Source organism: Sapajus apella, unplaced genomic scaffold (genome assembly GCF_009761245.1).
Source record: "Sapajus apella isolate SASKATOON/1434 unplaced genomic scaffold, GSC_monkey_1.0 scaffold75, whole genome shotgun sequence".
Classification (NCBI taxonomy): domain Eukaryota; kingdom Metazoa; phylum Chordata; class Mammalia; order Primates; family Cebidae; genus Sapajus; species Sapajus apella.
Genome location: NW_022437015.1, coordinates 7278766 through 7288850, shown reverse-complemented (window position 1 = coordinate 7288850; position 10085 = coordinate 7278766).

The following is a 10085-nucleotide window of genomic DNA, read 5'->3' as shown; positions in this document are numbered from 1 at the left end:
AAATCTGCTGTTGTATTAAGAAAGCAGTTGTAGACAATAGCTAAACAAATAAGCATGGCTGTGTTTCAATAAAACTTTATTTATGAAAACAGGTGGTGAGCTGGATTTGAACCATTTTGATGACTCCTGATATAGAACAAGCAAAACTAATATATGACAGAATAAAAATAGAATAATGGTTGCCTCTGAGGAATATGCAGGTAGAGATTTATAAAGAATGTTAACAGAGGAACTTCATGGGATCAATGCATTTGTTAGAACATATGGAATAATACATTCAAGAGTTATGTTTTTCAAATCACATAAGTTTTACCTCTATGATTGGCAATTCTAAAATTATGTCCAAACTTGATTTCCTCTGGAGAACATGTCCTATGTGAATGCCTTATGTCTTCTGGAAAACATGCCCAGGGAATATAAATATAGTGGATTTTACTTTCCTGATTAGGTTATTTGTCACAATTGACATTAAGAAAGAGACAATGTAGATAGACCTAACCTAGTCATGTGGTACCTTTAAATCTGTGTCTAGATGTCAGAAATAAAGAAGTCAGATAAATTTAAAGTGTAAGAGAGATGGAATACAAGGGAGGATTTTGGTTGCTAGATGAAGGGACCCACATATAAAAGGAGCCACATGGTAAGTAATATGGATGGTGGTATCTAGGAGCTAAGAATAGCCCTTGTCTGATAGCTAGCAAGAAAACAGAAACTTCAGTTAAATATTCAAAAATGGTTTAACATATGTGAATCAATTAATGTGACTCACAACATAAAATGCATCCAAATTGAGAAAAATAAAATAAAATTGTCCCTCTTTGCAGATGACATGACCTTACATCTAAAAAATCCTTAAGATTTCACCAAAAAACAAACAAACAAAAACAAAAACTCTTGTGTCTGATAAACAAATTCAATAAAGTTGCAGGACACAAAATCAACATACGATAATTAGTAGCATTTTTATATACCAATAGTTAACTAGCAAAGAAAGAAATCAAGAAGGCAATCCAATTTGCAATGGCTCCAAAAATATACCTAAGAATAAATTTAACCAAGGAGGTGAAAGACCTCCACAAGAAAAACTTCAAAACACTGATGAAGGAAATTGAAAAGGACAGATGCAAATGACAATACGTCCCATGCTCATGGATTAGCAGAATTAATATTGTAAAAACAACCATACTACCCAAGGAAAGCTACAGATTCAATGCAACTCTTATAAATAACTGATGTAATTTTTCACAGAAATAGAAAAAAAATCTTTAAAATTTTGTATATATATATATATATATATATATATTGTGTGTGGAGACCCACCGTGCTGGCGACCCATGGGGCTCCTCCATCTGGGAATCTCCTGGTCTGTGGGCAATAAAAATCTGTCTGGAAATGTGGTGTCCACTCACCCTCCACACTTTTGCTGGGAGCTGCAATCCTGAGCTGCTCCTAATTGGCCATCTTTGATGGTGGGGGGGGGGGGAATTTTGTATAAAACCAAAAAAAAAAAAAGTCTAAATATTCTGAATAGAAAAAATACTGCTGGAGGCACCACATTATGTGATTTCAAAATAGATGAAAAGACTATAATAACCAAAATAGTATGATATTGTTATTTTTTTAAAAAAGACACATAAACCATCGGAACAGAATTGAGAACACAGAAATATATCTACATTTTTTACATCCAACTCATTTTTGACTAAGTTGCCAAAAGCATGCAATGGGGAATCAACACACTCTTCAATAAAGAGTGCTGAGAAAACTGGATATTCATATGCAGAATAATGAAACTAGACCCTATCTCTCACTGTACACAAAAATCAACTCAAGATATGTTTAAAAGTTTAAATGTAAGACCCCAAAATATAACACAACTAGGATAATGCATAGGGAAAAAATACTTCAAAGATTGGCCTAGAGAAAGATTTTATGGCTAAGATGTCAAAAGCACAGGCAACTAAAACATAGACAATTAAAACTACATTAAACGAAGAAGTTTTGCACAGCAAAGGAAACAACCAACAGAGTGAAGAGAAAAGCCACATACTAGGAGGAATTATTTTCAAACTCTGACATTCATCAGATAATTGATTAATATCTATAATATATAGGAAATTCAAACCAAGTAAAAATGCCAATAATCTCATTGAAAATTGAAAAAAAAATATATTGAGAAATATACATTTCTCAAAAGAAGATATACTAATGACCAACAAGTATAAAAAATGCTCAATTATTATCCATCATCACGAATATGTAAATCAAAGCCACAGTGAGATATTCTCTTATTCTGGTTAGAATGGCTATTACCAAAAAGATGAAAAACAACAAATACTGGTGGGGATGAAGAGAGAGACTCTTACTCAATGTAGAGGGGAATATAAATTGGTACAGCCACTATAAAAAATGGTATGGCGATTTCTCAAAAAACTAAAAGCAAAACTACCCTATGTTTCAGCATTCCTACTACTAGGTATATATCCAAGGGGGGAAAATTAGTATATCAAATAGCTGCACAAATGTTGGCAAAGATGCATAGAGAATAGAATGTTTATACATTGTTGGTGGTAATATAAATTAGAACAAACTATGAAAAACAGTATGAAAATTTATCGAAGAACTACAGATAGAGCCACCCTTTAATTCAGCATTCCCACTATTGGGTATCTACCCAAAGGAAAATAAGTCATTTTTATTTTAATCAAAAAGACACTTGCACAGTTATGTTCATTGCAGCACTATTCACAATAGCAGATTGATAATTAGGAATCAACCTAATTATCTATTAATTGATAATGAAATTTAAAAATGTGGTATCTATCTACCATGTAATACAACTCAGTTATAAGAAAGAATGAAATATGTCTGTTGCAACAACATGGATGTAACCGGAGGCTATTATCTTCAGTGAAATGACTCAGAAATGTAAAGCTAAAATCTGCATGTTCTCACTTATATGTGGGAGCAAAACAATGGGTACACACATACATACAAGTGGAATACATACACTCCAAAAGGTGCAAGTGAGAGGTATGAGGGATGAAATACTACTTATTGGGTATAATGTACAGTATTCAGATGAAGGGTACACTAACAGCCTAGATTTCACCACTATACAATATACCCATGTAATATAACTCTACTTAGACCTCTAAATCTATAAAAATAAAAATTAAATTCAAAAAATAGCTACACTTTCATGTTTATTACAGCACTACTCACAATAGAAAAGATACGGAATCAATGTAAGTGTCAATCAACAAATAAATTGATAAAAAGAATGTGGTATATATACACAATGGATTACTACTTGGCCAGTGAAATAGAAGAAAATCATGTCATTTGTAGCAACCTGTGTGGAACTGGAAGTCATTATGTTAAGTGAGATAAGCCAGGCACACAAAGACAAATATGACATGTTGTCACTCATATGGGAGATAAAAAAGTTGATGTCATGGAGGTAGAGAGCAGAATGATGGATACCGGGGGCTGGGAAATGTGTGTATGTTGGGGCTGGGGAATAAAGAGCGGTTGGTTAATGAGTACAATTATTTCCATTATATTAGGTAGAAGAATTATGTTCTAATGTAAGATAGCAGTATAGCAGAACAGGGTAACTATAGTCAAGAACAACGTGCTGTATACATCAAAATAGCTAACAGAGAGGACTTGACATCTTTCCAATACATAAAAATGATAAATATTCAAGGTGATGAATACTGTAAATACCCTAACTTATCATTATACATTATATGCATGCAATGAAATATTACAAGCCCTCATAAATATGTGCAAATATTATCTGTAAATAAAAAACTCTTGATATTGATCTTGGCAATAAATTTTTGGATATGAAATCAAAAACACAGTCAGCAGAAGCAAAAAGTAAACAAGTGGGACTACAACAAATTAAAAAGTTTCTTTTTTCGTTTTTTTAAATTTTATTTTAAGTTCAGGGGTACCTGTGCAGGTTTGTTCCATAGATTTTTCCTGATTTTCTCCCTTCTCCAACTCTCCACCCTCCAATAGGCCCCAGAGTGTGTTATTCCACTCTATGTGTTCATGAGTTCTTATCATTTAGCTCCCACATATAGTGAGAACATGCAGTATTTAGTTTTCTGTTTCTGCATTAGTTTGCTAAAAATAATTGCCTCCAATTTCATCCATGACCCTGAAAAGGACATAATCTAGTTATTCTTTATGCCTGTATAGTATTCCATGATGTATACATACCACATTTTCTTTATCCAGTTTACCAACGACGGGCATTTGGATTCATTTCATGTCTTTGCTATGGTAAATAATGTTGCAATGAGCATAGATGTACATGTTTCTTTATAATAGAATGATTTATATTCCTTTGGGTATATACCTAGTTATGGAATTGATGGGTCAAATGGTATTTTTGTCTTTTTAAAATTTTTTTATTTTACTTTAAATTCTGGGGTACATGTGCAGGACGTGCAGGTTTGTTCCATAGGTATACATGTGCCATGGTGGCTTGCTGCACCTATCAACCTGTCACCTAGGTTTTAAGCTCCACAGGTATTAGCTATTTTTTCTAATGCTGTCCCTCCTCTCACCGCCCCCTCCCTGACAGGCCATGGTATGTGTTCTTTCTCTCCTTGTGTCTATGTGTTCTCATTTTTTAACTTCCATTTATGAGTGAGAATATGTAGTGTTTGATTTTCTGTTTCTGTGTTAGTTTGCCGAGGATAATGGCTTCCAGCTTAATCCATGTCCCAGAAAAGGACATAATCTCATTCCAATTCATGGCTACATAGTATTTCATGGTGTATATGTACCACATTTTCTTTATTCATCTATCATATCTGGTAATTTGGGTTAGTTCCATTCCTTTGTTATTGGGAATAGTGTTGCAATAAATATACATGTGCATGTATCTTTATAAAAGAATGGCTTATATTCCTTTGGGTATATACCCAGTAAGGGATTGCTGGGTTAAATGGTATTTCTGAATCTAGTTTCTTGAGGAATTGCCACGCTGTCTTCCCCAATGGTTGAACTCATTTACATTCCCACCAACAGTGTAAAAACATTCCTATTTCTCCACAGCCTCATGAGCATCTGTTGTTTCTTGCATTTTTGGTAATTGCTATTCTGACTGACATGAGATGGTATCTCATTAACATTTTGATTTTCATTTCTTTAATGATCACTGATGTTGAGCTTTTTTTTCATACGTTTTTTGGCCAAATAAATGTCTTCTTTTGAGAAGTATCTGTTAGTGTCATCTGCCCACTTTTTAATGGCATTGTTTTTTTCTTGTAAATTTGTTTAAGTTCCTTGTGTATTCTGGATATTAGACCTTTGTCAGATAGATAGATTGCAAAACTTTTCTTCCTTTCTATACGTTGCCTGTTCACTCTGATGATAGTTTGTTTTGCTGTGGAGAAACTCTTCAGTTTAATTAAATGCCGTTTTTCAATGTCGCAATTGTTTTTGGCGATTTCATCATAAAATGTTTGTCCATGCCTATGTCCTAAATGGTATTACCTAGGTTTTCTTCTAGAGTTTTTATGATTTTGGGTTTTACATTTAAGTATTTAATCTATCTTGAGTTAAACTTTGTAAAATGTATAAGGAAGGGGTCCAGTTTTAGTTCTCTGCATATGGCTGGCTAGTTTTTCTAGCACCATTTATTAAATAGGGAATTATTTCCCCATTGATTGTTTTTGTCAGGTTTGTTGGAGATCAGATGGTTGTAGATGTGTAGTCTTATTTCTGAAATCTCTATTTTATTCCATTGGTCAATGTCTCTGTTTTTGTACCAGTACCATGCTGTTTTGATTACTGTAGCCTTGTAGTACAGTTTGAAGTGAGGTAGCATGTTGGTTCCAGTTTTTTTCTTTTGGCTTAAGATTGTCGTGGCTATACAGGCTCTTTTCTGGTTCCACATGAGTTTTAAAGTAATTTTTTTTCTAATTCTGTGAAGAATGTCAATGATAGTTTGATAGAAATAACTTTGAATCTATAAATTACTTTAGGCATCATGGCCATTTTCATAATATTAATTCTTTCTATCCATGAGGATGGAATCTTTACCCATTTGCTTATGTCTTCTCTTATTTCCTTGAGCAGTGGTTTGTAGTTCTCCTTGAAGAGTACCTTCACATCTCTTGTTAGCTGTATTCTTAGGTATTTTATTCTCTTTGTAGCAATTGTAAATAGAAGTTCATTCATGATTTTTCTCTCTTCTTGTCTATTGTTGGTGTATAAGAATTATTGTGATTTTTGCGCATTAATTTTGTATCCTGAGATTTTGCTGAAGTTGCTTATCAGCTTAAGAAACTTTGGGGCCGAGACAATGAAGTTTTCTAAATATAGAATTATGTCATCTGTCAACAGAGACAATTTGACTTCCTCTCTTCCTATTTGAATACCCCTTATTTTTTTCTCTTGCCTGATTGCCCTGGCCAGAATTTCCAATACTATGTTTAATAGGAGTGATGACAGAAGGCATTTTTGTTTTTTGCCAGCTTTAAAAAAGAATGCTTCCAGCTTTTTCCCGTTCAGTACGATACTGGCTGTGGGTTTATCATAAATAGCTCTTATTATTTTAAGATATGTTCCATCAATACCTAGTTTATTGAGAGTTTTTAACATGAAGTGGTGTTGAATTTTATCAAAGGTCTTTTTTGCATCTAACGAGATATTTATATATTTTTTGTTATTGTTTCTGTCTGTGCCATAAATTACATTTATTAATTTGCATATGTTGAATCAGCCTTTTATCCCAGGGAGGATGCTAACCTGATCATGGTAGATAAGCTTTTTGATGTGCTGCTGGATTCGGTTTACCAGTAATTTATTGAAGATTTTTCTTTGATGTTCATCAGAAATATTGACACGAAGTTTTCTTTTTTTTGTTGTGTCTCTGCCAGCTTTTGGTATCAGGATATGGCTGGTCTCATAAAATGAGTTAGGGGGGAGTCCTTCTTTTTCAATTGTTTGGAATAGTTTCAGAAGGAATGATACTAAGATGGAAGGGAAGTGCTGGGAAGGGAAGGGCATGGTTTCTTCAAATAATGTGAAATGGGGGAAAGAAATTGCTGGGTGTAGGAGGACATGGTTTCTGGCTAGGGCTCCATCCCTGGGCCTGTGCACATATACCTAGGTGAAGACGGGCATTTTTTTGTTTTGTTTTTCTGCTCAAATGTTGCATTTCCCAAGACCACCCTGGCCTGCCATGCCCCCATCCTGTACCTATAAAAAACTCCCAAGACCTTAGCATGCAGACACACAAACAGTTCCATCAAGAAGAACACATGGGCAAAAGAAGACACAGGTGGCTGGATATCGAGAGCAGCACATCAGCAGAGGAACACATAGAAGACTAGATATCAACAGGAACACACAGACAGGCACGGGCCCACCAGCAGGCCACCAACTGAAAGAATTAGCTGGTGTTTGGCTGGCATATTCGGAAGAGAGCTTGGGCTACCCAGCAGCTTGACTCCAGGAGAAAACTATCTCACTTCTGGCTCCCCCATCTGCTGAGAGCTACTTCCACTCAATTAACCCTTGCACTCATTCTCCAAGCCCACTTGTGATCTGATTCTCCTGGCACACTAAAGCAAGAGCCCCAGGATACAGAAAGCCCTCTTTCCTTGGGATAATGAGAGAGGGTCTAATGTAGCTTATTAACACAAGCCACTTACAGGTGGCTAAACTAAAAGAACAACCTGTAACACCATGCCCAGTGGTGCTTCAGCTGTAAAGATTCACCTCTAGACACTGCCGTTGTGTTGAAGCCCCACAGCCTGTCTGTCTGTATGCTCTTCGAGAGGTTTGAGCAGTGGGGCACTGAAGAGGTGAGCCACACCCCCATTGCATGCCCTGTTAGGGGGACAAGGGATATGTTACTCTTTCAGTACCATCTTCTCTTGTACCTCTGTTACAATTGGGCTGTGAATTCATCTGGTTCTGCACTTTTTTGTTGTTGTTGGTAGGCTATCATTGTCTTTAATTTCAGAGCATGTTATTGGCTTATTCAGGGATTTGATTTGTTCCTGGTTTAGTCTTCAGAGGGTGTATGTGTCCAGGAATTTATCCATTTCTCCTAGAATTTCTAGTTTATTTGCATAGAGGCATTTATAGTATTCTCTGATTATAGTTTGTATTTCTCTTGGGTCAGAGGTAATATTCCCTCTATTATTTTTTATTGTGTCTATTTGATTCTTCTCTCTTTTCTTCTTGATTAGTCTAGCTAGCAGTGTACCTATTTGATTATTATTTCTTAAAATTCAGCTCTTGAGTTTATTAATTTTTTGAAGAGATTTTGTGTCTCCGTATCCTTCAGTTCCTCTTTGATCTTAGTTTTTGTCTTTTGCTAGCTTTTGGATTTGTTTGCTATTGTTTCTCTAGTATGATTAATGGTGATGTTAGAGTGTTGATTTGAGATCTTTCTAGTTTTCTTATGTGGGCATTTCGTGCTATAAATTTCCCTCTTAACACTGCTTTAGTTTTGTCCCAGTGATTCTGGAACGTTGTCTCTTTGTTCTCATTGGTTTCAATGAACTTCTTTATTTCTACCTTAATTTAATTATTTGCCCAGGAGTCATTCAGGAGCAGGTTGCTCAATTTCCATGTATTTGTGTGATTTTGAGTAAGTTTCTTATTCTTGAGTTCTAATCTGATTGCACTGTAGTCTGATAGACTGTTTCTTATGAGATCAGCTATTTTGCAATAGCTGAGGAGTGTTTAATTTCAATTATGTTGGTCAGTTTTAGAGTAAGTGCCATATAGTGCTGAGAAAAATGTATATTCTGCTGTTTTTAGGTGGAGAGTTCTGTAGATATCTTGTAGGTTCACTTGATCCAGAACTGAGTTCAAGTCTTGAATATCCTTGTTAATTTTCTGTCTTGTTGGTCTTTCTGATATTGACAGTGAGGTTTTAAAGTCTTCTTTTATTGTTGTGTAAGAGTCTAAGTCTTTTTTATGTCCCTAAGAACTTGTTTTATGAATCTGGGTGCTCCTGTACTGCATGCATATATATTTAGGAGAGTTAGCTCTTCTTGTTGAATCAATCCTTTTACCATTATACAATGCTCTTCTTTTTCTTTATTGATCTTTGTTGGTTTAAAGTCTGTTTTGTCAGATGCTAAATATATATATATACATACACATACACACACACACACTCACACACACACATATAATTGGCCATGTTGAACACCTTTCCTTATATCTGTAGGTAATTTATATATCTTTTCTAGAAAAACAACTATTCAGGTTTCTTTTCTATTTTTTAAATTTGATTGTGTGTGATATTTTTAGAGTTTTTAAAATACATTTTGAATATTAATCCCTTATCAGATATATGGTTCACAATTTTTTTATTCTATAAGGTATCTTTTCATTTTGTTAATTATATGCTTTGCAATGTAGAAACTTTTAAATTTGATGTTGTCCCACTTGTTTATTTTTGCTTTTCTTGCCTCTGTGCATATAAACACATAAAGGTATATATGTATATGTGTGTATCTATGTATGTGTGTGTGTATATATATATGTGTGCATGTACATATATATGTGTGTGTATGTATATATACATAGCTGTGTGCTTATATATGTAGTACATATACATGTGAGTGCATATATGCAAACATACACATGCTCACATATCTATACACACATACACACACATATACATATATGAACAAAATTAAATATTATTCAGCCTTGAAAATAAGAAATCTTGCCATTTGCAACAGCATAAATGAACTTGGAGGATATTATACTAAGTGAAATAAGCTAAACACAGAAAGACAACGACTGCATATCACTTATACGTGGAACCTAAAGAAGTCAAACTTATAGAAAAAGAGTAGCATGATGTTTATCAAGGGCTGGGGAGGAGGAAGCAGAGGAAATAAGGAGATGCTGCCTAAAGGGTACAAACTTTCACCTATTAGATGAATAAATTCTAAATATCCAATGTACAGCATGGTGACTATAGTTAATAATAGTGTATTGTATACTTGAAATTTGTTAAGAGAGTAGATCCTAAGTTTTCTCACCACAAAAAAAAAAAAAACTATGTAAGGTGATAGATGTGT